At 51.4% G+C, this 26,456-nt stretch overlaps 1 protein-coding gene across 9 annotated transcripts in view; it reads left to right on the top strand.

Moving 5' to 3' along the window:
* Positions 1 to 4,461: 4,461 nt before the first annotated feature.
* The window catches only part of LOC144126161 (uncharacterized), a 70,898-nt gene continuing 48,903 nt past the window's right edge, over positions 4,462 to 26,456 (top strand). For 7 of the 9 annotated variants that reach the window (XR_013313464.1, XR_013313463.1, XR_013313460.1 and 4 more), the window contains exons 1-2: positions 4,462 to 4,674; positions 19,528 to 19,862. The gene's annotated coding sequence lies outside the window, so the exon portion shown is untranslated. The remainder of the gene's footprint in view (positions 4,675 to 19,527; positions 19,863 to 26,456) is intronic. The other 2 variants (XR_013313465.1, XR_013313462.1) reach the window with 1 other exon arrangement.

Genomic DNA, 26,456 nt, shown 5'->3' with positions numbered 1-26,456 from the left:
CCATGTCTTTCTTCTGTCCCCTCACCTCTTTTATTTCATTTCTCCCACCTGCCTGCTATTCTTTCTTTCCGCTGCCCCAGCTCAGGTGCCGCCGCACGTGATGGCAGATGCCGGGGCTAGCAAAAATCTTTTACCTTCCTTTTATGTTATTTTAAATAAACCACTACTACTACTACTATACCTGCGCCGTCGGCTACTGATCCGGAGTTCCGGGTTCGAACCCGACCGCGGCAGCTGCGTTTTTATGGAGGCAAAACGCTAAGGCGCCCGTGTGCTGTGCGTTGTCAGTGCATGTTAACGATCCCCAGGTGGTCGAAATTATTCCGGCGCTCTCCACTACGGCACCACTACGGCACGTATTTCAAAGTACGGGCGAATGTTCCACATAGTATCTATTTGTGTGCGAACCATGGCACAAACGCTCTTCTGATGGCAACACCAGCGAGTAAACGCAACCTCCTGTCCGTGGTCTACCCTCCCCGTTGTTGAAACTCCGTGGTGTGGAGAGAATGAGACCGAGCGAGATCACCACTCGCCTGGTCAGCAGGGCGCACAGGAAGAGCTGCCCGGTGTAAATTCGCTCCGCGAGTGGGATCTTCCCGGCGGACGCTGCATGCAAACTTCTTGAATGGGACTGAGTGGCACCGATGTTTACTCAAGTGGCTCTGAACTGACTTGCTGAAGCGCCAAAGTGTCGTTTGGATTGAAGAGAATTATTTGTTACCGCGCGCGCTACATAACTTCTCTCTGTACCGACGGCTGTGCACGACGAAGCATGCAGCACGTCGACATGAGCGCCCGCAAGGCTCGGATGCCACACTTACCAACGGAACATTTTCTCTCTCAGTTCTTCCTCCCTGCTCGTAACGTTAGTGGGGTAATTGTTAGCGGAGCGTTTCTAGTGGACTCACTCCTGCCCTTTCGCCATCCTCCGTAGTGTGGGGAGGAAGAAGCGAACACGACCGCGCTTGGCCGTGAGCTCCTTTCAGCGTCCCGAGGCTCCCTCGACACGCCGCTCACTTTCGACGGAGGCGAAATTGGGGGGGGGGGGGGGGGGGGGGGGGGTGTAGGGGGGGGGGGGTGGGAGGGGAGGAATGTGGCTCAAGTAACTATCGATAAAGACGTGCCCACAGCATTGCTTTCGCGCGTAAAAAATGAATGTGGATTAGCTCAGCTAATCCAGGATATAAAAACCGAAAGATGTCGGCGTTCACTGTGTTGATTGGCGTTGACAATGTTCTAGACGGCGATGGCTTTGAGCAAAGGAAGGGCGCATGACTGACTCCCTAGATATGCGAACGCCTCATTCGTGCTTTGATACATGTGGTGGTGGTGAGAGAGAGAGATGTGGCCTGAATGCATTAGCGCTGACAGCGTTGTGGCTGACATGCGACACTGCAGCAATAGCTAGGCCGCAGCGTTCATTTGGTGATCAATCTCTCGCGATCAACCATTAACTGCATGCCACATCCCTGGGTGGCAGGGAGGGCGCGCTGCCTATCCAGTGTGCGGAACGCAATCAAAGCAGGCTTTTGCAGTTGGACTCCAGCACCACGTACATGAAAGCGAGATTGAGGTCTCCACTGACCCACGGAGCCGGTTGTGCGCCTTTCCTTTCGTGAAAATCAACTGAAAATTGAAAAAAGTTGGATTTTGAGGAAAGGCCCGGCGCTGCTGCGCAGCGGCGGAACACCTGTGGCTCGGTGCTACTAGTGGCGCATGCGCAGTAGTCACTAGGGAGCGAGAGAGAGAGAAATATCCTCGGCGAGGCGCGCGTTGTGACGTCATGTGCCTCCTCGGAGCACAGCCACGGCGAGATCGCAAGTTCGCGGCCAGTAAAGCTTTCGCTTTGAAACTGAAAATTGAAAGTTGCGTTTTTAGGACAGCCCCGCCGCGGTGGCTCAGTGGTTAGGGCGCTCGACTACTGATCCGGAGTTCCCTGGTTCGAACCCGACCGCGGCGGCTGCGTTTTTATGCAGGAAAAACGCTAAGGCGCCCGTGTGCTGTGCGATGTCAGTGCACGTTAAAGATCCCCAGGTGGTCGAAATTATTCCGGTGCCCTCCACTACGGCACCTCTCTCTTCCTTTCTTCTTTCACTCCCTCCTTTACCCTTCCCCTACGGCGCGGTTCAGGTGTCCAAAGATATATGAGACAGATACTGCGTCATTTCCTTTCCCCCTAGAACCAATTATTATTATTATTATTATTTAGGAAAGGCGCGCGACGCTGCGCAGTGGCGGAACAGCACAGTAACCGTCTCACATATCTCGGTGGACACTCGAACCGCGCCGTAAAGAAAGGGATAAAGGAGGGAGGGAAATAAGAAATAGAAAACTGAAAATTGAAAGTTGCGTTTTGAGGAAAACAGCAGCGCTGCGCAGCGGCGGAACACCTATGGCTCGGTGCTACTAGTAGTGACTAGGGAGTGCGAGAGAGAGAGAAATATCGGCGGCGAGGCGCGCGTTGTGACGTCATGTGCCTCGTCGGAGTACCGCCACGGCAAAATCGCTAGTTTGCGGGAAGCCTGAACTCCAGTACGCGAAAACTCACGCGAACGCGAAGGCGGCAAGCGACGCCGTCGCGTGAAGCATTTTTGCCGTGTCGCCTGTCACGTCGCTAGGATCTGCGCCAACAGAAAATTTCGCTTGTCGCCTGGAAGTCCCCCACGCGATTGGCCAATCAGAGCCCCACACAGCCGTTTCCGGTTTGTCCATGGTTTGTCGCGGGTACATCTCACGAAACCCTACCCGCGCGTCGTCTTGGTCATCTCCACCGTCGCGAAAATATTTGCTTTTGTAGCTGTGAGGCAGACCCGCATGATTTAAATAATGAAAACAGTCTACTTGTTGGTTACGGGGCGCTAACAGCATTTGGAGTGGGCCACACGAGCGGGCGTACTGCAGGGAGAGATGCGTGTCGAGCCGCGGGTACCGGCGCTCGATCCACCGTGCCGCTGCGCTCCAACTGTATGTATATATGTGCAGAAACACTCGCGGCGCTCATTCTCATTGGTATATTATAGTTTGCTCAATTACAATCAGATTGCGGTGACAGTATATGGCAGTGTTTTTACTAAGCCGGAGTGCACAGGAACCGAACGAAAGCACACCTCCCCCGTCAATACATGATGTGACTTCTCCGCAAGCGCGCCGGCTTGGTTATCTCCACTGTCGCTACACCACTCCCGTAGAGGAAATATTTCTTTTGCCCTGGCTATGAGGCACACACACAAAATTTTGAGAGAGAACAGGTTACGGGCGTGTTTATTAAGCTCGTGCGCCCAAAGCACGGAGTCCGCTTTTTACGTCGCGGGTGCACGTCGCCTACCGCCTTCGCTTGCATGGAGGTTGCCCACTAAGCGACGGAGCGACCTCGCCTCGTCGCGTCGCTCTCTTTTTCGCGTACATGGAGTCCAGGCTTAAAGCTTTCGCTTTTTAAAGTCCGCTGTCTCTGTCCGGTAGCTGCAGCCACAGGGGAGGACGGGCATGCCGGAGAAGCATGTGTTTATGGTGGCCCGCATCGACTTCGTTTCTGTCTGTGCGGCAAACGGCTATTCTGTTTCTACCTCCAGGATAATTTCGACCACCTGGGGATCTTTAACGTGCACTGACATCGCACGCCCGTGTGCTGTGCGATGTCAGTGCACGCTAAAGATCGCCAGGTAGTCGAAATTATTCGGGCGCCCTCCACTACGGCACCTCTTTCTTCCTTTCTTCTTTCACTCCCTCCTATTTCCCTTCCCTTACGGCGCGGTTCAGGTGTCCGCCGATATGTGAGACAAATACTGCGCTATTTCCTTTCCCCAAAAACCAAGTTTTATTATTATTACTCCAGGATAACTTCGCATTCTCTCCAAGTTTCTGGTGGTTGGCCCTGCGCTAATAACTCCTGGAAGGCCAGCCAACGAGTGGACAACGAGTGGCCGTCTCAAGAGCGTCCCGCTTAGATCACCTGGACAGCTCCTTTTCCTCGTGCAAAAAGTGGACCTTGACTGGAACGCCCGTGTCCGCAGAACGCGTCACGAGCTGGCAGCTCCATTGTATGGAGGCGGTCCGTTACGAAACGCAAGTGCGCGCAGCGCAGGCTCGAGTACATCCCCATGCGGGGTCACCCCCGCCGACAACCACGCTGCGGTGGTCTTAACTGAAGCAACTAGTTGTTGCAATATATTGACGCTTCTGGCTGTATTGTGCGTTTCTCAGTGCCTGAAATTTTACCCCTTCGGTTTATTCTCGGTCACGTGAATTCTTTCGCCTTAGCTTCCCTGACTGGAGTTGCGCTCAAACCGTACAGTCCCGGAAAAGCGCCTCTGGCCTACCCGGTCCGCCTAGCACCTCCTGCGTTCCGCAAACTGTCCGCGCGCGCAGCGAACGGCGGCGGCGCGCCGCAGCGGTGGGCGCTCTCTCCCCCAGCCCGCAGCGGCAGGCGATGCGAGCGCCCCCGCGTCCGCCAGCGCGCCCTCCTCGGCGTCCCGGGCCAGTCGCGCGCCGCCGCTGCCGGTAGTGAGGAGTGGGCTTTCGCTTGTGCCGCTGCAGCCGCCGCCGCCGCCGCAATCGCCGCCACCGCCAGCGTCGGTAGTGTGGGCCGCCGAGTGTGTGTGCTTGTGTTGCCGGACGCTGGGACGGATTAGCGGATCTCTCCGTGGATGAGCGCCTGACGGGATCGACGCCTGGGTAAGTGCGCAGAAATGCGCGGTGGGGCTCAGCTTTTTGTCGCGAGCACGTGGCGGCCGAAGGAAGGGCGCGTCCACTGCCTCCGTGGCGAGAAAGGGCGTGGTTGAGGCTCTTCCGGCTGGCTCGTTAGCTGCGCCGCCATCGTCGCCAACTGCGCGCCCTGTCAGGAAATGGAGCCTCTGCGGCGGCGCGGCCATCTCGCGTGTCTAATGAATGACTCAGAGTGGGATCCGGAACTGGCTTCCGCGCCACGCTGTGCCTGCACGTATACACTTTGCCGACGACGGCGAACGCGCTGTGTGCCGATAAGGTTCTTATCGTGGTACGGCTGGCGGGCGGCCCGGCCGCGTGGGTTGGCCTCGCGGAGCCCGGTTTCTGGGCTAATCGCCCGTCGTTCCCGTTCGAGGACTGGCCGGACGGGTTGCTACCCTCGGCCTCAGCGGAGAAAGCGCACTTTCCACGCGCGCTTCCGGCCTCGCCGACGGATGGAGCTTCGGCGCGTCGCAAAAGTTGACAGCTGCGACTCATTCTTGGCAAGATATCCTGTTGAGGGAACGAAACGAGGTTGAACGGCAGCCAAGTGTGAGCGCTGGGCTTGAGCCAGTGTTGCCGGACTCGTCTGCATGGTCCGGAATGTGGGTCACGCTGGACGGTCTGACCACCCACGGGTATTTCGCCCCGTCTGTGCTTGGGGGAAGGGGGGGGGGGGGGGTCTGCTGGACGAAAGGGCCCCTCGTAGGTGGCTAGGGAACAGAGCGAAAAGAGAAGTACGCTGGCCGCCTCGCACAGCCAGATATGTCTCGGTGCAGGCTCTGGTTGCTTCAGCGGATGTCGCGCAAGATTCGCCTTCCGGCCACCGATGGGCGCGGTGCCGTCCTTTGGACAATCTTTCAGGCGCGCCATCTGCCAGTCCGGTCACGGAGGCACCGTTGCGAAAAATTCAAACCAGCTTGGCGCATTTCCCCGTTCAAGGAGAGGGCTTGCGAAACCCTGCGCCACGTCGCGCGTGGGCGACACCGGAAAGCAGGCTATCTTCTTGTTTTCACTTGGCGCCGTTCCCATCGCCTCGAGATGCACCAGGCCGGCCATCCTGCATGGTCAGCCGGCGCAGACCGAGCTCTCGATCGGTGGCTGCGTAAAATCCTGACATGGAGGGATATTTTAACGCATGACGGTGTCACCACTCGGCGCCGACTTTGAGCAGCGGATATGACGCACTGTTCAGGCGCGTGGTGATCGGTTGGGTGCTCTCTGTGCCGCGAGATTTGTGTATTGTAACGGTACTAGGTTATTTCTCACTGGCTCGTGTGCGCCTTAGAAAAGAAGTTACTGGATTGCGCCATGACGAGAGTAGCGATCTCCACTCTGCAGGAATCGCGTTGCTCCTTCGCAGTCTCAAGTTTCACAAATGCATCGCCCGCGTGTAACTGTGGAGACGTTCGCGAGCTTTCGCCACGTGCTCGGATAAGGACAGTCGCTTCGTTGGGAATCGCGTGGAAAGAAGCCACGCGAAAACCGAAGGTAAACTGCGCACCCATGCCCTCGGTTCGTCACTAAATGTTGGGACGGCGATCACGTTGTAAAAACGTCTCCATGTCGGCGATCGCTTCCCGCCTCGGTCGAAAGGTGTCGGTAATGAGCCTAAAGCGATATTGACCGCAATTCTGACGCATTCAGTCTCTTGGGTAGGGTCAACTGTAAGACCTCTACGTGAGCGCTACTAACTGCGTTTGGTTCTAGCAGCAGTCAGTCGATCAGGGCGACGCCACTCGGGGTGTTTTCAGCTGGCCCTACCCACTTGACGTCTAGTGGGTGACTGACGTCACCTGGGCGTGTCCTGCCTGTCGTTGGGCTTGGCCGAGTGAAGTCTCTACTCTTAAATAAAGTATACTAATTCCCCAGCTTGGCCGACCTAGGGAGTATTATTATTATCGAGCTCAATATTTTGCGAAGCAGAGGTGATATGCCCATCAGCGCTCCCTTTGCCCAAATTATTCGCGGGACCAATTGAGGTCTAGTCGATTCGCGAATATTAAGTCTTTTACGGTATTCAAATAAACGGTGCTCATGTCAACGAGGCACGACACACCTGCTCCTGCGTACTCCTCTCATGACTCGCTGTGATTTTCATTCTTGGGCCGAGGCGGTATGACGTCTGGCTCGGTGGGGAGTTCTCCGGATGTCGTCACGCTATGACGCGCGCTCAGTGGGCGGAGCAGCCTCCAAGTTTGAGGAACAAGGCCGCGACATTGGAGCAAGTTTTGCGTGACGCTAGGGAGAATGTTTAGTTTAGTTTATGGGGCTTTAACGTCCCAAAGCGACTCAATCTATGAGGGACGCCGTATTGGAGGGCTCCGAAAATTTCGACCACCTAGGGTTCTTTAACGTGCACTTACATCGCACAGTACACGGGGCTCTAGAATTTCGCCTCCATCGAAATTCGGCCGCCGTGGCCGGGATCGAACCCGCGTCTTTCGGGTCAGCAGCCGAGCGCCATAAAGAATGTCCAGTATAGAAAAATTACGCTCGAAATACGAGCAAGCGCTCGGAAATGGCCCGAAAAAAAAAATCGCCGTTCGTGAAAAACGCCAGCCAGGAAGGGCTCAGAATCGGCCGGTTCAGGCGCATGTGCTACCGCTTGGCGATGGTTTATTATGATAGTGTGGCCTTCCTTTTGAAGCCGACGGGCGCCTAAAAAAAAAAAAACAATGGTTTCCTCTCATGCTAAAGTAGTTAATTATGTGCACCGTTCTGCAAAATAGTCTTTCACATTTGTAGCCGGGAAACAAACCTATGTAGAGATCGTCTCACATGTGGGAAATCCAGGGGCTGCCCTTTTTAGTTGTGTAAGCATCAGGCGTGGGTCTTTTCCTTGTCGATTAGGGCAGTGCCGTCACCAGTGCACTTTCCGCTTGTGAGAGCGATTTTACGCTCGCTGCACTGCGACGCGCGTTTATCGATCGGCATTTTTGTCCACTGGAGCGACCGATCCCGGTCAGGAAGCCGTGGAATTAATTCCCTGTCGGAGAAACCGGTGCCTCGGCGAGCCGTGCCTCACTGTGAGATTAGTGTGAATCTCGGCACTAAACGCAGAATCCCCGCATTACACCCAAACATATTCCCGCTCTGCTGGGAACGCCGCACACTGTATCGCACTACATGGGCTTGCCAAAGCATGCAGGCCGCCCCCCCCCCCCGAGAATCCCAAACCCACAATCTGAGCAGTGCGAGTCAAGTCTAGAAGACCAAAGGCAGCGGGCGCAGCAAACATCGAAGGCCGTAGGAGTCCTGGACACCAAATCTCTTTATTGAATAAAATGCTTATCACCAGAGAAGAACTCGTCATGAAAAGCAACTTCGAAAGAAAGGATTTTGTAGATGAACGAACCTAGAAATGGAAAATAACTGAAAGGAAATGGTAATAACAGTAAAAAATAAACAAATTCACTCTTCCAATCCGGACAGTCTACTTCCTAGACCAGCATCTCACCACTAAGGCATGCCGTCGATGTATTTTTTTGGATCGCGGGACATGTCAATACTATTGGCAAGTCAATATGTATGAAAATATACTGTCCACGCGTACAGTGTTACAGTGTGGCATTCCGGTTATTGTCCCGCGCCTGCGTACTGGCGCCCCGCTATTATGCCCCTAACCGGTAGGGTTACCCTATTCTGAAAACCTCTATTCTAGACTGCGGGGTTTCAGGTCCCGAAGCAGCACATAGGCTATGAGTTTTATAATAAACTGCACATCTCCAACTAAAAACTAATTTTGAGACGCGCTGCAGCACAGAACTTCACCGAAAAAAAGAACAGCGCGCGATATTCAAAGAACTCATCACGAACGGCTACCCAAAAAACTTTATTCAAAAAACCATTCGCCAAGAAATCAACGCACAAAGACCAATGCCACCACCAAAATACGTCACTCTACATTATGTCGCAGGTGTCAGTGAAACCATCGCCCGAATCCTGAATAAAGGGGTCTCCAGGTTGCGCACAAGCCCACAAACACTGTTGCGCTTTGCCCGCCTGTTCCCAAAGACCTGCCGCGGAGAGAAAGAGCCCAAGGCATTGTCTACAAAATTCCTTGCGCCGACTGCGACACAAGGTACATCGGCGAAACCAAAAGTCTCAAAGAATTCGGCAACATAAAAACGACGTCCGCAACTTCGCAAGAGAGCGCAATCCTGTAGCCGAACATTCCGAGGACTCAGACCATAGAATCAACTTCGAAGAAACCAGCATCCTCGGAACCGAAACAAATTACCACAAAAGGCTCCTTCTGGAATCCTGGCACATCCAAACCACCCCGAACAACATCAACCGCGCAAAAGGAAATGACGAAAGCTTCAGAACCTCGCGCTCACGCACGTTGGTCGTAAAAATTTTGATCTTAAGTGTAAGAAAGGTGTTGTAACAGGCGTCATCATAAACTGGTGGTAAGGAGAGACAAAACGTTACTGAACACTAGTGCACACGCGCCTCGCAGGTATGCCAATACGAACACGTTTACCCTCGCCGTTTCAGCTCCCAGATTGCACAAGGTGTCTGTATTCGTACGTAATGGTCGGCGCATAAACAACGGCAAAAAGCAAGCGGTTTATCTTCGAACAAGTGGGCACTCGGTGGAACTATATAAGGACTGCAGCGAGCGAAAGTTGCCGAGCAACCGCGTGGTCCGTCGTTAGATGCGTGCGTCGTCAGCTTGCGAGGCTTTCTTTAAACGCGCCTCAGCAAAAGAAAAGGCACACGTTTCACGGCTTTGCCACGATTACTTCGTTTACGCACTGTAACTGTTTCTCTGCCCCCAGCCCTATGCGACAAGACTGCGTCGCGATCTCCTTTAGGACAACACTGCCAGCATATCACAAGTGGCCATTTGCCATTCCGTTCACTGCTTGGGCGTCCAGTGCCGCTTGGCGAGCATGACCGGAAGGACAGGACCGATGGAGCGTGCTCCTGCCCCTTTAGGCAGGGCGCCAAGAGACAGTATCCAGGATCACCGCTCTCTTGGGCTCCACCTCGAAGAAGTCTCTCTGGGCCAGCTGCCGGAAGAGTTAGTGGCCGCACGGGTGACACTCGGGCGGATGTCTGGAATGAACCGCGTCGAGTTCTCGGCGCAGGCCACGTGGCGCAGCGCCCCCTTTGTTGTTTCCGCTTCGTTGGCTCGCTGCGATGCGAAGCTTGATGGGGTGCCAAGTACGAACGCCATGGAAGTATCGCGTCAGAGAAGAAAGACGTTCGAATAGATCTTAAAGCACGTGTAAGCATCTATTGAAGCATGGTTCTCGGAGAGCTTCGCGAACTGCATCGTCAACGCGAGCGACGACTGCGCCAAGGGCCGGAGTTGCGCAGAAACTCCAGATGAAACAACGGCACCAAGGTCGGGGAGTGCGCGAAGCCACGATGGTGCCGTTCGGCCATTCGAGCTTAAATTTGAGCCTTGCGTGTTTTGGCCTGCGAGCAGGATTCCAAAAGACGCTGCAGCGAATGTCAGCGGTACACAGCTGTACGCGCTCGACCGCCTCATTCGTAGCGACGTTGGTTTAAGCGACCAGCCCGAATCTTTCATTTTCGCCTGGTAACCATTTTCATTTTTCTCGAGGAGCGAATCGCGGAAAATGATCGTATCACCCGCGAAGCAGAGAGAATGAAGGAATGCGGCGTGAACGAGGCACGCACAGTGCTCCGATCTCGGGAAGCGGTGAGGCCAAGCGCGAAGCTGGTTTGTGCTCCACTCGACGTCCGAGGGAGGTCGGCTTCTTGTACAGTGCAGTCTTCGGCGCGAGGCGTTCCCTCTCCTACGGTGGCGGGTAGGCCGAGGGATCCGAGAACGGCTCGTGTCTGCGTGTGCGAAAAGAACAGCTGTATGATATTCCTAGCAGTTTCAGCTGGCACGTGGTTGGCGCGAACGTCGCCCATGCAGCGGGAAACGCCGTCCGCTGCTCGCCGAGTCACGAGGGGGTTCTCCGGAGGGCGCCCCGTCGTTGCTCGGTGGCCCCGTTTCGGAACCGGTTGTCGGGCAGCGAAAGCAGTTTCCGCTTTCGCCGCGGCCTCCTTGGGCCGCCCGGAAGGCGCCCCTGCCCGGCTGCCCCCAAGGCGGTCCTTTGAAACGCTGTTTGCTTGTCTCCCGCTGCCTCTGTCGGTGAGTGCAGCCAGTGGACGCCTACTGCGTTCAAGGGTTTCCGAAGCGCCAAATTTCGCACCTCATCCCGGTATGCGGTGCTTGCTCGCCCACGTGGCGTGTCTGGATCCGCAACCGGAAAAGTACCCCAGCCGCTCCGCTAACCCTTCCGGAAGCCGAGGACGCCATTTTGACACAGTGGCCCAGACAGAGGCTGCGAACGCGCTCACGGTCAAGGCTTGTAACAAGGCTACGAAGACTGGAAGAAACGCTGGAAACGGTGTGTTCGGGAAGGACGTACCGCCCGGTAACTTTTCTGTCATAAGCACGAGGAGTGCTTTCGCTTCGTCCTGCCAACAACGTTGGCGGCGCCCACACTGCGTCGCTCAGCGGAGCCGAGCGCCAGTAGTTTGGAGCTGAGGCACCATGTGTTTTAAAAAGTGGGCTGTGGAGCTCCAGTAGTCAGCTGTTTTGCTTTTTTTTGTGAGAGCCAAATGAAGCATGACGGTTGTAAAGTATATATATATATATATATATATATATATATATATATATATATATATATATATATATATATATATATATATATATATATATATATATATATATATGAAGGGAGCCAGCAGTCGCCGAAACCAAGGTGCTAAGGGAAGTGTTTATTTTTTTTAATGTGTAGTGCTAATCAGTGGTATAATAATACTAAAATTAATCTATCGCCTAAAGAAGATTACTTATAAAGCAGCAGAAAAAACTACCATGCCGCCGGTGTGAACCGAACCCACGACCTCCGAATATCGCGTCCGGGGCTCTTACCAACTGAGCTACGGCGACGGCTGTCCAATCTGCTGCTCTCCTGGGTATTTATGTTTATTGGGTGTAAGCGAACCTTGAGAGTGTTCACCAGCGCCACCCTCGCCCATAGCGGCGGACGTAGCACGTCCTGTATTACCGCGAGTGTGACGTGGAACGTCATCTAACGGCGAGGGCGGAAACTGTGCGAGAGCCCTCTTATGCTACCTATGGCATCAAGACTGCCAGAAACGAGAACCTCGTTAAGCAATTAGCAGAAACTGTAAAGGAAATGAGGGACTCGTTTTGACAAACTTATGAAGGGAGCCAAAAGTTTCGGTGACTGTTCGCTGCCTTCATAAGTTTGTCAAAACGAGTCCCTCATTTCCTTTACCTTTTCTGCTATATATATATATATATATATATATATATATATATATATATATATATATATATATATATATATATATATATATATATATATATATATATATATATATATATATAGCGAAATTTATTGCCGCAGGGCATCAATAATGGGTGAAGATGTGATGAAATATGTAGTAGTTTTAAATGAATGGAAAAAGGCTAGCTGATTTGATGAAGCCCAGTATAGAACAATGGTATGGTCCCTGCGTCCAGGCAATGTATGAAGCTGGGTTGCTTTGTGAAAGACCCGCTACCATCAGGTGCCGGATCCTTGTAGGCTTGAGAGCTGGGCAGTCCCACAGCAAGTTATGAATGTCGGCTTCAATATCCTCGTGTTTACATATCGGACACCCTGGCCGAGGAAACAAATCTCGATGCTGAGGCCACTTCCGAGAATTATATATTTGACAGCGTGAGTAAGCAAGTGGCGGGAAACGTCCAGAACCTCTAAAAGTTGGTGGTAAGGACAATACCATTTGTGCTGTTTAAATGCATGCCTGGACGTTTTAATAATCATACAAATTTTAGTTTTATACTTTTATAAAATGTTCCCTTGTAGCTGCATTTTACGCATTAGCAAATTTCTAGTCTGTTATGAGCAGACATTTGATGCAGGATTGGAACTATGAGGTTAGCACTTATAACTAGATCAATGGGAAGACTTGGATGGGAAGAATATCATTGTGTTGCCTGGGAATATATTGTATCAGAATCTGCTAACACTGTCATTGACGAGACGGAAGAAAGGAAAGGCAGGGAAGTTAACTAGGCATGACACTAATTGGCTGCACTGTATATTGGGAGGGGAGGGGAACAAGAGGAATAAAATGTATGGGCGGATTTATGGGTCATTTTTGGAGGGGCAGTGCCAATTGAACGATGTATTTCTTAGAATATTTTGTTGAAAAATGAGGTTCAGCATGGTTTTCCTTTGCAAAATTACCGCAGCGGTGGCCAAGTGGTTGAGCATCCACCTCGCATGCGGGAGGCGCGGGGTTCGATCCCCAGTGCCGCCGGGTACCCACCGGTGATACAATGGGTACAAGCTTTCCCCTGGTCTGGTGCTCGGCTCTTTAGGGTGACATGCTTGGGAAATGGATCTTTGGCCCTACCTTGAGAAATGGAAAATAGCTTGTGCCATGGCGCTCTTTTGCCGTAGGTGCCCTTGTGCCATAAAAATCTATAATCGTCATCATCATCCTTTGTAAAATATCTCAATTAAAGCAGAGGGGGGGGTCCCTACATCACCTCATCGTGAAATGGATTGGAGAGACAAAAGTTAAGATGGTTTGAGACAGAAATCGTGAGATCATTGACAAAAATGCTGGAAAAAGGCTGCATAAAAGGCTATCGTGTGGCCAAGAATTTACTGTTGCCTGGCGCAAATTGTCTTCTGCAACTCAAATATATGGCAGATTGTGAACACACTGTCAAAACACTGTTTGGGAGGTCTTTCTAAGCCTGCGGTTGATCGCATACCACAGGTTCAATGCATATGAACAAATTTGACGTCCATTTCCTAGAATCCGAGGCCTCACTTAGCTTCTCTTCTAGTGACTGCGACTTCAGATCGTACACTTTTCAGTGTTACAAATTTGCTTTGTTTGCTTTCTCACTACGGAATAAGTAGCCTACTGCACAAACTAAACAACAGTGCTAGTGTAGAGGATGGGATAAAATCACTCTACAAACTCAGTTTCCTGTCTAATTAGTCAAATACTCTTGTAACTTTACTGCAAAATACTCTAGAAATGTTTAGTGTTCAGAATGCTTGATTTCAGAGTGGTTTTGTTATGAAAGCTGTAGGATATATTTACTGAGAATTTTTCAATCAGTCAATGCACCCGTCTTTTTATGTATCCTGATGCTAGAAACCATGATCAGCGAGCGCAATAGCGATTGCATGGCAGCGAAATTGATGGACTGAAAAGTAATATATTCCCAGCCTCTGGATAGTAATTAAACAGCCTTAGTGTTGTGCTGCGTTCCTTACAATTTACACCTAAAGCTGTTACAGTGAAGTGACATGCGTTTCATCGACAACCGCTTTAGTGGGACGTGCTTACAAGAAATGCAAAACTACAACGCCATCTTCTGACAAAAGTCCAAAGCACTTCATTGAAGAAAAGATTGCTGCCTTTTATCAAAGGGCACAATAGAGAGATGATAAACTAAAATAAAATTTGACGAACACTTCTGAAAGAAAAAAGCACGAGTGCTTAACATAAGACTAGTATTTTACCAAGATGTGGTCACATGGGATATACGGCAAGGATTCACTAAAGGATGTCATTTCAGCTTGTTTTATGGGATTTTAAATGGCAAATTAAAGCTATAACTCCTAGTTTTATCAATATTATAGTGCTAAATTCTTATGATATGAGGCACAATCTTTTCATTTCCACTGTAATCTCATGATAAGTGTTGGTCAGTTGTCCGTCTCTTCACCAGTTGTTACCTAGCACCTGGGGTTAGCATACATAAACCAGACCAAGTGGGGCATAAGCCATATAAGATACGGTATCTCCCAGGAATTCATATCTGAGCCATTACTTTTCAGCTATATAGACATGCCTGTACGCCGGCGACAGGAGCATTTTTTTTTTTCTGAAAACGACTTTGTTATCCTTAAAATGAAAGCAGACATGTCGCTCACAGGTCTTCCATTATGACTTCAGGCTTCAAGTAAACTTCAGTGCAAAAGGAACTTAGTTTTGCATCAAAACAACTATTTTGCAACAAAAATTGTGATGCAATCGAACATGTTGCATCATGGAGGCTCCTTGGAATATTATCCTAAGACAACCTAAATTGTTCATTACACATTGATAATTTTCGGAAATCTTGCGAGCTATTGAAGTTATATGTAAACTTAAGACTTGCCTTTTTGATTAAAAAGCAGCTCTTTTATACACTTGACCATTCTCAAATTCATTATCACCATTATGTATAGGGAACAACAGAAGCTTATTTAAAATGCCTAGACATATTACAAAAGAAATGGCATGCACCTTACTGAAAAGATGGCTTATCTACGTCACTCTGGTCCACTTTTCAGCAGACAAAAAGCAATAAATAATTCAAATGTTATCGATGATAGATTCACGTTAACTGTTTAAAATGCCTCTATGCCTGGTATACATGCAAATAGATTTGCATATATGTATATAGTTATTAAATCCAGTGTGATTTTGCTCCATTTGCCTTTACAAGGGGAATGTCAGAGTTTAAACTGAAACATTATAAAGACATTGTTTTGTTTGGGTCAAAGGTTATTTGATTGTTGTTATTGTGATTTTTTAAATGTTTCTCAAAGATTATGGATAAACTTAAATTAATTTTCTAACATTTAAACATCACCCAAGCAATTAAACAATTATAGAAGAAATTGAAATAACATTGCAGGGGCATACCCAAGAAAAGTAAAAGCATACATGTGCACTTGTAGTGTCAGTCAACTTTGCATGAAGCAAGCTTCTAAGAACACTCATGAACACTCACGAACATCACCCAAGCAATTAAACAATTATAGAAGAAATTGAAATAACATTGCAGGGGCATACCCAAGAAAAGTAAAAGCATACATGTGCACTTGTAGTGTCAGTCAACTTTGCATGAAGCAAGCTTCTAAGAACACTCATGAGCTCTGCAACAACTACATAAGACTTGTAACACTTGTGCACTCATCTAATTGGAATTGATCTCCTGGGATTATGCTTATATACTAAGAATTTTGTTCTTTTGCATTATGGGCTCGACACAGTTTTAATGCTTAGTATTAATAGTACAACAAACTGCGTATATGTTACATTTGCATGTTCAATCTATGCTTGGATATAATTTTCAATTATGTATTGAATGTTGCATAAAGTTGTGGATAAAGGTATATTATACTCTTAGTTACATTACAGCAGTGTTCATTTTTTAACACTAGATTTAGTTTTGTTCTACATGTTAAATTAATGTTTGAACACAAAAATGTGGCAGTATTTAATTTTAACATTAGGTTAATAATGTCCACAACACTTGAAATCATGAAACACTCATAACAAACAACATATAACCTTTTTGGATCAGCACAATATGCAATACAAAACTTGCAATAAAGAAAAGATGTGTATGCAAACTATGATGCACAGATGTTAACACATCAAATTCCTCAGTTTTTAAACAATAACCCTGTTGTTCTGATCATGACAAAGTCATCAATTCAAGCTTTTGAAAGGATGTTCTGTATTTATTGCCACTTCAAGAAATATATAGTTTATACATTAATCTGGACTCCCTTTTATGTGCAGTTTGTAAAATATTTGTGCATTGATTCTTTACTGTATCATTGTTCCTGATTTAAAAGTACGAGTTTGTTTGGCCGAGAGCAATGACGTGATCAAGTCAGAGCTGTCGTGATTCGATGCTCGTCGAGGCACGTTGGAAGCCTGTGCGCCGCTGCGCAACGTTCGGGTCGGATAGCGGCCGAGGCCTTCGTTGGCGGTTTCGGCCAATCAAAGGTTTTGCGGGACAAAGGCTGGTTCGGCTCAATTCGGCCGGAGCCACGTGAACGTCGTGTTCAAGTGGAGCAGAGCCACGACGCTTGCGGGTCAGTCGGGAAGGAGGGGCCTGTGCTGCGATCGCATAGCATAATTGGTTAATAATTGTTTTTTTTTTTTTGGGGGGGGGGGAAGGAAATGGCGCAGTATCTGTCTCATATATCGTTGGACACCTGAAGCGCGCCGTAAGGGAAGGGATAAAGGAGGGAGTGAAAGAAGAAAGGAAGAGGTGCCGTAGTGGAGGGCTCCGGAATAATTTCGACCACCTGGGGATCTTTAACGTGCACTGACATCGCACAGCACACGGGCGCCTTAGCGTTTTTCCTCCATAAAAACGCAGCCGCCGCGGTCGGGTTCGAACCCGGGAACTCCGGATCAGTAGTCGAGCGCCCTAACCACTGAGCCACCGCGGCGGGTTAATCGCATAGCAGGAGGAGGCGGTTGTGGCAACGCCAATCCTGGGTCATCAGGCGAGTGTTCTTGGTGGGCGCTGCTGCATAACGGAACACTGCGGGTCGATTTGAATCGGTGGCTGCGATGGATGAAACGTCTGCGTCCGCAGCTCAGACGTCGCGTGTGGGAAGGCGGCTGGTTCAGCAGAGGGGACGTAACCACTATTGTCTGAAAGTGAGGGGAGCACCAAGGAAAGCTTTGCCACTTTGGAGCAATGCTTCCCTTGGTAGCGGCCGGATACGGGCCGCGGAAAAAAATAAAAATGAGGAACCCTCCCGGTGCAGCGGCTGACACTCCTTCCGCGCACGACTTCCGTCATGGTGGCTGTGTGCTGCCTCACTTCCGAGAAGCTTTCGTTTTTGAGCGAGTTGCGAAACTCTAGTGCCTTCTAAATTCTGAGTGAGCCTGCATTTCTGTGCTTCTTATGGATTTCGGGCACATTTTGGTCAGCTTATGGGCAAGGCGTAAACCACCACGGTTTCGGCAATACAACACGAAGTCCGTTGACAGCTGGCGCGCATCTGGAGTGTACGTATTAAGGTCGTCCCCTTGCATAGTGTGGCAAGCCGATGGTGATGCCGTGAGGCTGTCGGGGAACCACAGGCAGCTACGACCAAAGTTTCGGAATTGCTTGCCTCCGAGCTCCAGATCCTAAACTGGTGACTGCTCCCAGTGGCGGCCAATTCTGTCGAATCAATGAGGCTTCTCTTGGCTAGTGCGGCACTTACTATGAGGCCTCGGCACCGATGCCAGGGGCCTTGCATTTGCCGCGCGAGGTAGTGCGCGGAATCTTGAGGGGCTCGCTACCTCCTTTCCCGGTCCCGAGCACCTCGTAACACTTGTGCTACACCAGGGTCTGTTATCGCCGCCTTTCCCACCGCGAGGGGCGGGGGGGGGGGGGGGGGGCTGCGCAGCCGGCCAGCACGTGCGTGTTACTACTCCTCTGGCAGATGAGGTCCCCACAGCCGTTGTGCGTACTTGTTTGGAGGCGTTCAGAGCTGCGGACGTTCCTGCATCTCGTCGACGGGAGCGCTCGACGACGACACGGAGTTCGTGCCTGCAACTGGCTCGCTCTCACAGCTGCGACCTCCCCTCTGCGAATTCCCTGCGCCACGGTCTAAAAATCTGCTGCATGAAGTGCGGACGATGGATAGAGTGAATGCGTCGCCATGATGCTCTGCCACCAGGCACGTAGCCAGGATCTTTTTCCGTGTGGGGGGCGAGCAAGTGTGTTATGAAAGTTGGCTCGCAAAGTCAGGTTCGAGACACTGCAAGCGGCTGTTTTCGACAACGTAGTAATTTTTTCGTTCTTATTAATCTCGGGCCACGTTTTATCGCGGGAAGCACTTGTTTCCATTACCAGTGCGAATGCGCGCAGCTTTTGCGTGCTTTTTTTTTCCTTTCTGTCACCGGCGTATAGCTCTAGGACTGACGTGCGGGGCAGTTGGCAGGCTCACGGACTGAACGAGCGTGCCGGAGCCCTTCATGGATCGGTGTGGAAGAATGCGCCGTAATTATTCTCCCACGGGTGACAGTGCTGGGCTGTTCTCGGTCTCTGGCGCCGACCGCGCGGCTGTTCTAACGTATTGTAGGGCCGCGTTTTTTTTTTGTCCACGTGTGCATCGGCACCTGAGTGGCAAGAAAGCTCCGCGCTCGTGGCATGCGGAGGAGCAAGGAACAGCGGACGAAGGAGACTCGGCCAGCATGCGGCGCCTGTGTGGCCCCTTGAGCCTCTCGCTTGCCATGATCCCTCCCATCGCGACGCACTCGCGAAGTGTTTCCCGCTGACCAGTATCGGTTCACTTCTCGGTGTCTTCGGAGAACACGTACGCCGGCTGAACGCGGTACAGGCACGTCCACATAGCACGCGACTGTCCTGGCGACGCGGGCGAAGCGGAAGTTCGCATGGCAACCCACGCCAGCCAAGCAAGGTCGGAGTATGGTCCCATAGTCGGGGCTTCACTTTGCTGCACTTAGTCGCGCGAGAGCCTCCGTACGGCTGACCTCGGGAGTAGAAGGCTATAGGCGGCGCCTTTTCCGGTGCCCCTCATTAACCGCGCTTCGTTTATGGCGCATATGCTTGGTATGTTGACCCAGTGTAAAATACGATTAATCGCGCCTTCTTAAGGGCGCATATATTTATCATATTGACCCGGCATGAAAGACAGCCGCGGAATTTAACGTATTCGCAATACGGTTGAGAAAGTTGGCGATCACACTCGGCGCGTCGCACCCGTTTCTCAAAACCGTCGCTGAGTGGTGACACCTCCAGCAAATCCTCAGTATTGGCGCAAGGACCGACGCTACTAGCGTCGCCGTGTCCAACATGCGCTGCTAGCGAAGAAAACGTGCATGCTCAGCCTACGCGGAATTAAACCGCGTCTCCCATTCTTGCGACCATTGGACATGACGTCCCTGTGTGAATCTCACCGATCCGGCGATCGTGCTCGGGGAGTGTGGCGTAAGCGAAACGAGGTTTGGAGCGCTCCACAATTTGTGTCGCAGGTCGTCGCATGGGAGCGGAGCGCGGCGCGTGAGGAGCAGTACCAGCAGCAGCAGCCCTGGGCCCGGTCGGGCCGTCCGCAGCCGCCAGCGTGGCGACGCCGCCCAGTCCGCCGAGCCCGACGTCGGTGCCGCAGCCGGCGTCGTCGCTCGTGCTGGCCACCGCGCCCGCCTCGCTGGTGGCAGCCAAGGACTCGCGATGGCTGCAGCTCGAGGTGTGCCGCGAGTACCAGCGCAACAAGTGCTCGCGCCAGGACGCCGAGTGCAAGTTCGCCCATCCGCCGCCCAACGTGGAGGTGCAGAACGGCCGGGTCATCGCCTGCTACGACTCCATCAAGGTGAGCGCGCCAAAGAAAACGGATCGCCCGCACCGATACGTTTTTAGCCGCGCGCTGTGTCACCGAGTCGCGCGGAGGCGGCTGCTAAATCGGGCCGCTGCCGCCCCTTTCTCGCGCGCCCCGACTTGTTTAGTCTTGCGGACGCACGCGTGCCTCTTTTTGGCCGCCGGGCCGCTTTTCGTATTTCGGGAAACGGCCATCGCTGCTGCTGCGGAGCCCCGCGCTGGACGTCGGCGCTTCCGCCGCCCTTGGGCGACCGCCCGGAAGCTTGCGTAACTGGCCTTGGACGCTTCCTCGGCGACACGCGTCTCATTAGCGGCCGCCCGTCGCGCGACGACGCCATGAGGTGGCTCCGTCATCGAAGGCGCAACTTTTCCTGCTTGCGCGATCCACTGCGACGCCGGCGCGCCCTCGTGCGGCCGCCGCTTCTCGCCCGCGGTGTCGCGCTCGCGAGCATCGCGTTGCTCAAGGAATGCAGCCGTGCGCTCCTCCTCTGTCCCTGGGAGGGGGATTTCGTGACGTCACTGGGTGCGGCTGCCTGCCCCAGCCAGTGACGACATCACTGCTCCTCGCTGAACGTCACAGAGGTGCTGCCTCAGTGCCGAAATCAAGATTCAGGCGACGTTGCGCTAAAATCGGGGGTGGATAATTTTTTTTTTGACATCAACTTCGGACCAGGGCGGGAGGTGGCGCCACCTTGCCTAGTACATTGAATTGCCGAACCAACGCCAGTCTCCATGCGGCGTGGTACAGAAGGTGATCCCGTACCTAAGATTTGTTCCACCCTGACTAATCAATGCGTCTAATAGAGTGACGTGCTCAATTTTAACGTATCCTAGGCTCTCATTGTCTGGGGTTCCGAGCTATTCCAGAAGTATGTAGTTTGTCTTTTTTTAACTGTCGGTTCTATTGTGGTTCGTTACCATTCTAAGCTGTAGTTGAGTTGCGTTTCCAAAGTCAGCACTAAGGCTGTTTCGGAAAGCCGTCTGCGACCACTACTTCCGGTTCCAACTTTCTCCCCCTGCTCGTTTGTCTCGCGCTAAGCCTACCTGCAAATCATTACCAACTGGCCCAAAATTCCACTTTGTTCAGTCTCACTCTAACTGCGTGCTGCAGTGCAGCCAAAACAAAAATGGGCATATTAATGCCCAGACGTAACTTACAAGATTGTCTATTTCGGCTCTCAACGTCATGCACAGCACACGTTGGTCTTGCGGTGATGTAGTACAAACAGCGATGTCGCAGCACAAATTAGTTCGTGAATAAACGATGCCACCATGTAAGGCGACTGCGATAGAACAGGTAAGCAGTGGGAGAAAATTGAAGCGGGTAGTAGCCAGCAGACGATTTTCCCTTCGATTCCTTACGCAGTCTTCACAAACGCACCGCCCCCTTTTTCTTCCTGCTTTCTAAGCTGTATTATTTTCATTTCTATGACGGTTGATGAAAATTTTCCCTTTCGCACATACTCCACCAGTAATCTAGGCTTCTCGTCTCTGCTGTTGATATGTTGATTTCGTCTTCGTCGTCTCCCCAAAGCCGGGGCTTCGGAAAAACTGCCCGTGTCCTCTCCTCGATGTCTGGACCCTTACGCATATATCACATCATCGTCTCCGTGCTCATATTGACTTCCGTATTGATTTGAACATCTTCGACGGAAGACCATCTGGTCGGGTTTGAAATAAAAGTTGAGAACCAATACGTTTTTGGACTATCTCCAGGTGTTGCTCAGGAGATTTCGCAGCTTCACGTCGGTATTCCCTTCACGTCGGTATCACGTCAAGCCTGTTCCCAGGAACATGCATCCGGAGCGAAGTGTGGGTAGAAGAAAGGCTTGCCTGCTGAGACTCATTCGTGATGAGAATCAGAAGGTTGGCTTCGCCGATGCTTCTTTTAACGAGGAGGGGAAGGTGTTTACCGTAGTTGTCGTGGACAATGAGGGCAGTGTCGTTAACGCTGCTACCGCTCGGACTGAAGGCCAGAGTTCGCGGAGCAAGCGGCTATTGCTCTCGCCCTGGTTGACAGGCGCAGGCCTTTTGTATATAGTGATTCAAAGTCGGCCGTTAGGGCCTTTAAGAAGGGTTCGGTGGCTAAGGTTGCTTTTAGAATTATGCAGACCTGTGAGATCTCTCAATACTACTTACGTTGGTTCCCTGCTCACCTTGGGATGATTGAGGGGAGCCCCTCCGAATCTCAGTGAGTCCGCTCATGAGGCAGCGCGAGATCTTACCCTCCGCTCTGCCTCGCGCCACGGCGTGGCGGTATTCTCCGAGAACAGAGACTCCCCTTCCACATACAACGAGATCACGAAGTATTACCTTCTTAATCGCAGAATTTACGGTTTGCCGCATCCTAAAGTAAACAGGGCTCAGTCACTTACATTACGCTTACTACAGACTGGTATACTTATCCTTGCCCACGGAGGTTTTATCCTGAGACATATACAGAGCCTTATTGCCAGGATTGTGGTGCTTTAGCCACGCTCGAACATATGCTCCGGTCTTGCGAAATAATTGACGAGTCGGCGATCAAGGACACGTCCAGGTGGGAGGCTGCATTTCGCAGCGCGTACCTGGATGAACAATTCTGGGCTGTCCAGCAGGCTCACGACGTGGCCTTCCGGTACCGATGTGCGAGCGGCCCGCTTAGTGGTTAATTATCACTACTTTCAGGACCAAATAAAGTTTTTCACCCATCCATCCGTCCCTTTTTCAGGGGTGACTGAAGGGCGAGCAAGCAGCAGCAGGGAGCGGCCTTCGCTTTCCCTTCGTTATCACGTGGCGAAGGCCATTGACATACCCGGAGGGGAGCGTGTTCCTCCCGCAGACCTGTTTACTATACGCTTTGAGAGCCGGATGTGCCATGACTCGACGCGATGCTACGCCCTTTGAAGGGATTACGTTCCACGGCCAACGCGCCTTCACTTCTTCGAAGGGGATATTGTGGTGTGCGCGGTGCTCGGGGGGGGGGGGGGGGGGGGGGTTTGTGCTCATTGACTGGACGTCATTTTTGGGTTGCCCGCTTCCCTGATTGAGGTTTATCGTCTCGCACTTGGAGCATGGAAATTTGTGGATCTTGTGGAATTTTGGGCGCGCTGTCTTTGCAGCTGTAGCCTGGCACACTCAGTTCCGTGTAGTCGTCCTGCTTCCCTCTCCCGGACGGGGATAACAGAAAGGAAGGTAGAAAGGAAAGGCGCCGAGGTTTTGGGCGAGGAGAGAGGAGTCGGGGCAGCGCGAGGGGAGAGCGGTTAAAAAAAAAATCTGGAAGGAGCTACGCGGCCGGCCTCCGGAAGCCAAGGCTTCTTGAATGTTCTTTCCCCCTCTGTCTCGCTCCGTACATGCTATAGTCGGCTCAACATTGGCCCTGAGCACGATTTTTACACCGTGGCCCTGACCAATAAAGTAGTAGTAGTGGTTTTTATTAAAATAATAATAAAAAGGAAGGAAAATATTTTTGCTAGCCCCAGCATCTGCCATCGATACTGTAGCACCTGAGCTGGACCAATAAAACGCGCCGCGCGCTTACTTTTGGCTTTTTATTCTTTTATGACGACGCTCCAAAACTGTCACTTGACGCTCCATCCTGGGTTTTTCTTCCTCCATGTTGAGCGCGCGCATAGGTAGTTATTGCGGCGAGCAGAACAGACGACAAACGCTGTCGGGTATTTCTGCGAACGCCGGCGTCGAAAAAAATCTCCACGTCCCACCTAAGACCTTGGGTTCCCTTCACTTCTCGTGAATTTTTCCAAATGCCCCCCGAAACGATGTTTTGCTCTGTGCTTCTCGTTGTTACGTTTCGCAAGAGGATCGCCCGATCATCTTGGACGAACTACCCGTTCCCAGCAGCAGGGTTCGCAGCTCTCCGACAGCGTGCCCCCAGCGAGGCGGACCGCATGTGACACGTAGAGGCAGCCCGTCGAACACCTCATTTTCTTCATATCAGCGTCTGCAAGCTTTTCTACTGTCATGCGGAGCTTCGCAAGAAGCCAGGAAACTATGTGTTCGTTAGGGGTGTGCGAATATTCGAAATTTTCGAAAAACGAAACCAATTTCCTTCTATTCGATTTGCCGATCGAAAGAATTGTGCATACTCAATCGAATTCGTTCTAAAGTTTTCGGATAGTTTTCGAGGCTTTGGCTGGAAGCTTCGATAAGGACACACCGTTTTTTTTTTTTTGAGACTGTTTCAAGAATGGGACCCACTCCGACGCCGCACAACATCATGCTGCCGCGATCTATCTCTCCAGAAAGGATCGAGGGTTCAGCGGCGCGGCGCGATCCATTCATAAGGCCCTCATGATTTGGTGACGCGACAGGGCCCAGCCAGGTCTAACAAACCGTACCTTCATGGCCGACTTCGGAGGCCCTAGCTCCAACTCGTGATCTCGCCCCTCCCGTCAAGTGAAATTGGCGCTAGTTCTCTGCCCTCGTCGGTAGCGAAAAGGTTCTTTTCCTATGTGAATGTGATGACTGTCGTAGAGTTGATATACTGACTTCGAGTCACGTGTCCGCTAGTGAAGATAGCGTTGCGACTTTTAGAGCTTTAAGTCTCGGCCACTAACACTTTGCTGTTTTGCGCGAATATTCGTTTTGTGCGTATATTGACACAACGAGGTAATAACCTCGGAAATATTGGATTCGTGTTCGTATTGGACAATGGCAGCCTTACAGGAATGCGTCGTGAGTCACGTGGCCTGTAAGGACGCGCGCTTACGTCCCCTCCCAGATACAGCGTGTGAAAGGACAGGACTTCCCGTGCCAGCGACCAATGTCACGTGATATTTTAATGTCAAAACTTTTCCGCCTGTAGGGAATATAGGACTTCTCTAGGCGACGTGCAGCGTGTACAATTGCGTGTTCTGCGCTGCTTAGAGAGCTCCCATTTTTATTTTTGCCATGAGGGTAAACCGAAGTTTTCTGATCCTTGGCCAGTGTCGGCCTCGGCGACCACCATCCGAGTACCGGAGGCCCGACATCTCGCCCGGCCACCCTACCCGTGGGGTTCGCGCCCGCAGTGAGCCCAACGCAGCAGCGTGCTTGAAGAGACGACCAATCCGTGTCCCCTTGTGCTACGTTGTTGTAGCTCCATGATGAGAACCCAGAGTCTGCCTTGCGGCCGTTATATAGTTAATTTCAAGTCTTTATGGCACGACTGATTTCAAGCACAGTACCGCGTTCGGGTCTCAGCTCTGAAATCATCCGCAGTCCTCATATAGCTTCATATCTACCGAATGTTTCAGCGAACATTCAAAAATTCTTCCGTAACAAAAATGAGATCTTTTAGCAACTAACTGGCAGCTGCAGCGGGTGTCGCGTACTATAAAAATCGGACTAATTAAGGTACTGGTTAAGCAAATCCACTAATTAAGTTTCTAATTGAAGCAATCCGTCGGTTAGTGTCAATGTGGAGTTCGAAGCCATGGATAAGACAATGCCATCTCACTTTTTGAAGCGAAGACAAAGCCGTTCTCCAAAGCTTTGCAGCGCGTGGAAATTCTGCGCTTCTTTTCCGCGCGAAAAAATTCGAGCTGCCTGCTCTATTGTACCATGGCACGCACTTTCTTTGGCTCCGTCGCCTAGACGGGGGCTCCGTCGCCTAGCCCGTCTGCGCGAGCGAGCCCAGGCGACCAGGTAAAGTCACAATTTATGCGCCGACGGGGGTGCATGCAGTGGCGGCGCCTTGTGGCGCCTCGTAGAAGCAGCAGGGAAAAAAAATTAATACAAAATGCAACGCCCGGGCAGGCGGCTTCGGCGCGCTCTCCGCCGGCGCGCGCTCAAAGCAGACGACAAGCAGCCGACACGGGTGTTTGCTTCAGTGGGCACGCCGTGACGTTGTATTTCAGTAGTTCCTTTCCAGGCCGCCAGGCGCCGCCAGCAGGATAGTGGCGCCGCGGGCTTGTGACCTTTTCTGGTCGCCTGCCACGCTGCACTTGATCTGTTTCCGCGTCTTCTTTATTGGGGCCGGTGCGTGCGTGGACCTCGCGTGCTCCTGCGAGTGCCTACAAGATGCTATCACTACACCTGGCTATTGTCCCGCAGTTCACTGAGGAAACGTCGTGGATCGACACGTGCAGCGAACTTCTCCCCCATTTTCGCCTGCCATAGTCGGCAAAAATGGCAGACGAGGAGGCTTGGCCCATGCGCGCTACGTTACTGGAAGAAGGTCCTGCGCGGAAGCAGTAATGTGCATGACGCGGCACAAGAGCGCATGCATTTCGTATTGGGCTCCGTAGGCACTGCAAACACGTCATCAGCAGTTGACGCGTTATCAGCACCTGGTTTCCTCCGCGCCTGATGCGCTCATTTCGGTTCTGTGCTGGGAAAAAAAAAATAACGCTTGGATTTCCTCGCACTGCAGAACGTTGCAGAATGAGTGTCTTCGTTTCAAAAACTGATGTGTCATTGTAGTGTTCATGGCCTCTGACTTCCATTGTTACTAACCACCAGACTGTGCTAATTGAAAATAATGATTCGTAAATTTTAGTTTTAGTTCCAGAAAAGTTCCATGACTCGGTTTTATTTTTTTTTTTTGTAATTTTTTCAGCTAAATGCAGTTTACTATTAGCGCTCGTGTTTGTGCGGGACATAATCTATT

Source organism: Amblyomma americanum, chromosome 3, assembly GCF_052857255.1.
Source record: "Amblyomma americanum isolate KBUSLIRL-KWMA chromosome 3, ASM5285725v1, whole genome shotgun sequence".
Classification (NCBI taxonomy): Eukaryota; Metazoa; Arthropoda; class Arachnida; order Ixodida; family Ixodidae; genus Amblyomma; species Amblyomma americanum.
Note: the sequence above shows the minus strand (reverse complement) of the source record. Positions and strands in the feature narration are given on the sequence as shown.